General features: G+C 39.2%; 1 protein-coding gene across 1 annotated transcript in view; it reads left to right on the top strand.

Annotated features, from left to right (window-relative positions):
* Nucleotides 1-329: 329 nt before the first annotated feature.
* Nucleotides 330-6,000, top strand: part of LOC108926591 (ras and Rab interactor 2-like) — a 36,344-nt gene continuing 30,673 nt past the window's right edge. The window contains exon 1 of the mRNA XM_018739338.2: nt 330-479. The gene's annotated coding sequence lies outside the window, so the exon portion shown is untranslated. The remainder of the gene's footprint in view (nt 480-6,000) is intronic.

The raw sequence follows: 6,000 nt of genomic DNA, 5'->3' as shown, positions 1-6,000 counted from the left end.
TTAATGCATCAGCGTTATATAACGGACGTCTCTGTACTTATTATTTGGAAAATAATCATGTCCTCAAAAAGGCTAACTAGTGTAGTGCTGCTGCTGCTCAGGATGATCGCTTCCTTAACAGTTAATGGATGACGAAACGGTTCTTCTTTCCCCGACGGCAGTCCTCCCCAGACACGCAAACTCATGCAGGCGGTAAAAAATGTTCGCCGTGCTGGAGAAAGTTCCTGAGGAGATGGATGGGCGAGTGAGAGACGCGGAGAAGCGGCGAGCGAGAAACGCAGTGAATCACTGAGTGCTTCGAGACTCCCCCCCTCACTTAAAATGCCATGTGAGGCTCGGATTGCTGTGCAAATCATTATTCGACATGACGAAAAACGTTACGAGTTAACGAACACTGGCAGCATATACATCCCATGGGTCCAGCGTCGAATTCTTCAATATATTCACTGGTAATTTTTTAGGGAGAACGTCATCATAAGGTAAGTTTTTTTTTTTTTTTTCCTGTAAAGTGTTTACCTTCACCGTGTGGTATACAAAATTACACTTTACCTCATGCAGTCTTGTTCTTGTAGTCAGAGCGTGTTTTTTGAACGTTTTTCATTCTTCGTGGTGTACATGCGTAGTAAATTATATAATTTCTGCATAATTACGCTTATATGGGTGTATGAACTTGCTTGTGAATTAAATTTATTAAACTAAAAATAAATTCATAACGGTTTTTAAACAGCTGAATGCAACGGGAGTGGTGGTTACTTTTTTGTGTGATTCATTGTTTACCATTACTAATTTAAATTTATTGAGCGCGAGCCCCGCTATAATATTGCTAAAATGAGGACCACCTTAGGCTTAGAACGTCACCTATTTGACTTTCTTGTCTCATAAGATAATACGTTTTCTTTTCCATTTAGCTCCTGCTAACTTCAAAGTTAGACTCTTGGACATGATTGGTGCTTATACTACAATGAAAAGGCATACCTACTCGTTTTTCTTTTTTTAAAAAAAAAAAAAAACTGCACATTGTTACATAATTTTTCAGTGAACGTCCACGTGGAGATATTAATGGAACATACGTCCATCGTGTATTAATATTTTCAGGTTTCCGCAAATTCCGGGTGTTAATTTGAAAATCCACTTTCTATTTAATAGAACAAAAGGTTTTTGTACTACAATACATCCAGTTCCATTATAAAAGTTTTCAAAGCTGTGACCGAATTTCTTGAAGCAGTTATATAATTCAGTTTAATCTGCTGTAATCTTGAGATGTATCACAAGCAGGATCTTCTAAATGTGATGCATTTGGTAATTAAGCAATTAAGGAAAGCAAGAAGGGTCAAAACATGGCTATTCAGCAGTTTCCTTTCACGCTGGTGCCTGGATCATAACAGGTTTTTATAGGTGTCTTAAGTGTCATCAATATGGAAGATGCCCACCTGAAGTTCTAGCTTGTGATCAAAGGTTCAAAATCCAGGAGGGTCTCAGGAACAATTGTTGAAAAGCAACCAGACTGAAAACCAAGTGTAAAAAATGGAAAAAGAGACCACAGAAACAATTTCACACATATACCGTGATTCAATGTATCAACTGTGGTTATTGCTGATCTGTAATTTTATACGATGGTTATGCTGTTCCTGAAGAAAAATAATCTGTGTTGCATTAGAGATTAACTATTGGCCTTAAATAATACATGATGCATGGCTGAGAGACTACATAAAATTTTCAAATACACCCCTCATTATTTGGTCTCTGGATATCCGATTCATCATATATCCAGTCAGCCGTTATTAACACCACTTTTCGTTACTTGGTCTAGATTTTCATATATTCATTTGCAATGCTGGATCTGGGCCTGTGGTAAACTGTGACCGTATTTGAAAACTGCAGTGTGAGAGAGGCTATAATTTTATTCTTCATTTATTTAAATATGACATATAACCTTTATCCTCCTCAAGCCAGTCACTTACACACTCTCATGGTAACTTTACTTTATGGAATCATTATTCTTAAAATTTATTTTGTAAATTTGACCGTGGAATTTCTGCAAGTAGCTTATTACCCTACAGACTGATTAAGCCTTAATAAAGCAACTATAGAGAAATACATCCTTAATTTTTGCATTTATTTGTAATTTAGCATAGAATAAAAGAAGAAATGGGCAACACAGTGGCCCAGAGGGTAGTTGCCTCACAGCGCTTGGGTTTTTCAAGCATTGCTGAGAATCCAGCTCAGTCTTTGTAAAGTTTGCATATTCTCCCTGTGTCTGGGTGGGTTTCCTCCAGGTGCTCTGGTTTGTTGTTCTAAAGACATGCAGTTCAGGTGAATTAACAATGGTAAATTGCCTGTACTTAATCTTTACTTGTGTCTTGAATGTTTTGTCTTAACTGAATTCAATTTGTTTTAATCTGAATAATTTCATTGCACCTTATGCATGGGATCTTATTTTATAACACACCAACAGTGTGCATATAACAAATTGAACGGGAGTGATGAGATGTCATGTGAAAAAAGCTATGTGTCGGTACTTGTTTATACGGTGGTAGGTAACAGATTGACCGTACTGAAGAATCACATGTCTGCATCCAGATCTTTCCTTCTGCTGGTGTAAGGCACTCTATTTTGCATTGGTGCACTGCACATTTGTATTCTCTGAGATGTGTGTGTGTGTGTGTGAGTCGCTTTGGAGAAAAGCGTCTGCTAAATAAATAAATGGAAAGTGCATGTCTGTATGGGGGACTGATTAATTAAACAAGCACTGGCCAAAATTGTTGCTTGACTGCTGTCAATGCATATGTATAAATCATCAGATAGGATGGATACGTCTAGAACAAAAGACCGATATGTCTGTTGTTCAGAGATATGGTTTGTGGAAGGTAAGGTAGGTCTCCAGGTCTATGGATGCTGATCCTATTGATCAGCTACTGAAACACAAGACGAAAAATGTTTTTAGTTTTTCTGTAAAGACAGCAACAGAGGGAGCATTTCTCACTGTTAGGCAGTGTTCCACAGGCCCGATGGCTAAATGCTCTGCCACCCACCATCTTCATGCTGATCTCAGGGACTACCAGGAAATTGGTGTCCTCTGAACACAGGATGCAACTTGGCTTCTGGTTGCTGAGGAGACTGGCCATTTAAGTTGAGTCCCTTGAGCACCTTGTAGGTTAGAATCAGTATCTTAGTCAAATCTATATGCAACAGGAAGTTGGTGATGACAGTGGAGAACTGGAAAAATATGGTAGCACTTCCGGGAGCCGGTGACAGTCCTGGCTGCAGCATTCTGGATGAGTGGAAGGGGCAAGATGACGTAAGCAGGAACGTCAGAAAGCAAGGAGTTTCAGTAGTCAAGCCTGCTGGAAGTGAAGGCATGACTAACTTCTCAATATCTGATCCAGAAAGAAACAGCTTTTGCTTAAATATAGTTCTCAGTTTCAGGAAGCAAGTCTTTGTAACTGTCTTGAAATGAGGTTTGTAAGACAGTTCTTGGTGAAAGAGAACATTGACATTGATTGCAGATAATGCAGTGCTAAAATTTAGGGCCTTGAGATTTAGCTGAGAGGGTATGTTTCTGGAAACGTGTTTCCTAGGAGCATGATCTCAGTTTTATCCACAATCAACGCAAGATAGTTTGCATCCATTCAGGCCTTTGGTGTTGTTGAGACAGCAGGATTGGTGCTTAATAGCAATAATATGTGAAGGCTTTGTAGACAGACAATGCTGTGTATAATTATTGTTGGTAATAAACATGATTTTTCTAGACAACATGACCTAGCAGTAACACAAACAGCAAGAAGAGCAATAGGCCCGCCACTGAACCCTGGACTATTCCATATCGAATAAGAGATAACAAGGACGGAGAGGAGTTACATGAAGATGTCTATACTGAAATCTATTTGTAATATAGGAGTTACACTATTTGAGCACAGTACTGGAAAGGCCAAGGGACATGTCCAACCTGTGCAACAGGATGCTGTGATCCATTTTATCGAAGGCTGCACTGAGATCATGGAGAATGAGCAATGGTGGCAACCCTGCATCAGTTGACAGGAGGATGTCATTGGCTACTCTAACCAGGGTGGTTTCAGGACTGTAGTGTGGAGGAAAAACCAGCCTGAGGTCTTTTAAACAGATAATTTGTGGCTAGATATGAGAGGAGGTGATCTACAACAGTCTTTTCTACGACTTTGGAAGTAAAAGCTGCACACCAGGTCACTAACAAGCATTTCAAGGAGTGCAAGCCTGCACTTCATTATGCATCACCGGCATGGGCCCAGAGACCACCAGTCTCTTACTTTTTTCTTTTTCTTTATAACACCATAACATGAACTTTTTCTTCAATATCTCTGATTATCGATACTTTGTATCATTACCAGGATGAGCAATCACAGTTGGCTTCATTTTGGGATATTAATTCTAGCTATATCTCAATATCAGATACCTTTGTTTCTGCGGAGATATAGATGGTTGGTGGTTTGGGAATTTAACATTTCTAATAATTAATTCAACAATAAGGAATCATTGACAATGTAATTTTCCATTTTTCAGTCCTGGATTGGATTTTGAGCTCTGAGAGGATGTTGTATTAGGAGCATGGATTTAGAACTACTGGATCTCTGTCAGACTGATACCCAGGAATTTTGATGTGGAGAACTCAGCAGGGAGTTGTCTGGTGGGCCAGGTTCAGAGTCCCTGGAGAGAGAGTGGCCTATGAGGTTTATACCCAGCTTGGAGTTTGCCAACTCATCCCTGCAAACAAAATAAAGACATGATTCGGCCTGTTTAATATCCCACAGGGTCAGTGTGTGCTCCTCCAGTTCCCGGACTTTCTCAACATATTACAAATTGACCATACTTTCATAGCAGGTAAAGCCATGCGCCCAGTCGGCAAAGCAGTCAGACTATATGAACTGCAGGATGCACAAGAGAACTGGTGACAGCCCCTGCATAAGCATAGTATGGTGATAATATTTCTTGCTAATAAACAATAATGACTCTATGCAGAGGCAGGAAGATAGGAGAAAAGACATCGTAGGACAGTGTTAGTGAAGGAAAAAATGGAATCAGAGAACACTTTAAGAGTCTAAGATCTGTGCCTTTACTACACTAAACCTACTTAGTGGATGCACAATTAGGTCACTGACCTGTGAAATGACTTTTAATGGTTCTTTGAATCATTCTCCTTCCACTGCAATTAAACAAAATAGAGCTAGACCCTTCAGTGCTTTGTATGACACTGGTGGCCAAGGTAGAGAGCAAAGAATAGGGGTAATATGACAGTATTTCCTGGAAATAATCCTTGCTGCTGCATTTTGGACCAGTTGAAGAAGTGAGATGAAGCAAGCAGGCCTGCAGGACAGCAGTGAATTGAAGCAGTCAAGCCTGCCAGAGATGAAGGCATGAATTAACTTCTTGATCTCCAGTCCAGAGAGAAGGCACTTTAATGTGGTGATATTCCTCAGGTGCGGAAAGCTGGTCTCTGCCACCGAATTGACATAAGATTTAAATGATCGCTTTGAAATGAAGAGAGCGCAAAGATTCTTCGCAGATGATATAACGATAAAATTTTCTGATGGATATTTTAAGTTTCAGAAGCAAGATCTCCTTTTTACCTGCATTTAAAGAACGATAATTAGCGCTTATCTAGGCCCTGATGTCAAAACAGTGCAACAGGTTCATTATTGTGAGCATATCTGATGGCTTGACGGATAGGTACAGTTGCATAACATCAGCATAGGAGTGAAAATTATTATTATTTTTTTTTTTTGCAAATATTACCTAATGATAACATATATAATGAGAACAGTAGTGATCCCAGCACCAGCTGAGTTTATAACTTCGAAGTGTTTGTAAATCCATCCACTGCCTTCTGATCAATAAGAGCTTGAGAATACAGCTTAATCCTTTGATTTATTTACGCATTAGGTTCTGTTAAAAACGTCAGCTAATGCTAAAATGAATTGAAAATTTACTTTAAGACTTTTTATGTATCCAGTTTTCAGCATTTGCTCA

The sequence above is a fragment of the Scleropages formosus genome, chromosome 7, assembly GCF_900964775.1.
Source record: "Scleropages formosus chromosome 7, fSclFor1.1, whole genome shotgun sequence".
NCBI classification, from domain to species: domain Eukaryota; kingdom Metazoa; phylum Chordata; class Actinopteri; order Osteoglossiformes; family Osteoglossidae; genus Scleropages; species Scleropages formosus.
This window is presented reverse-complemented; position numbering and strand designations above follow the sequence as displayed.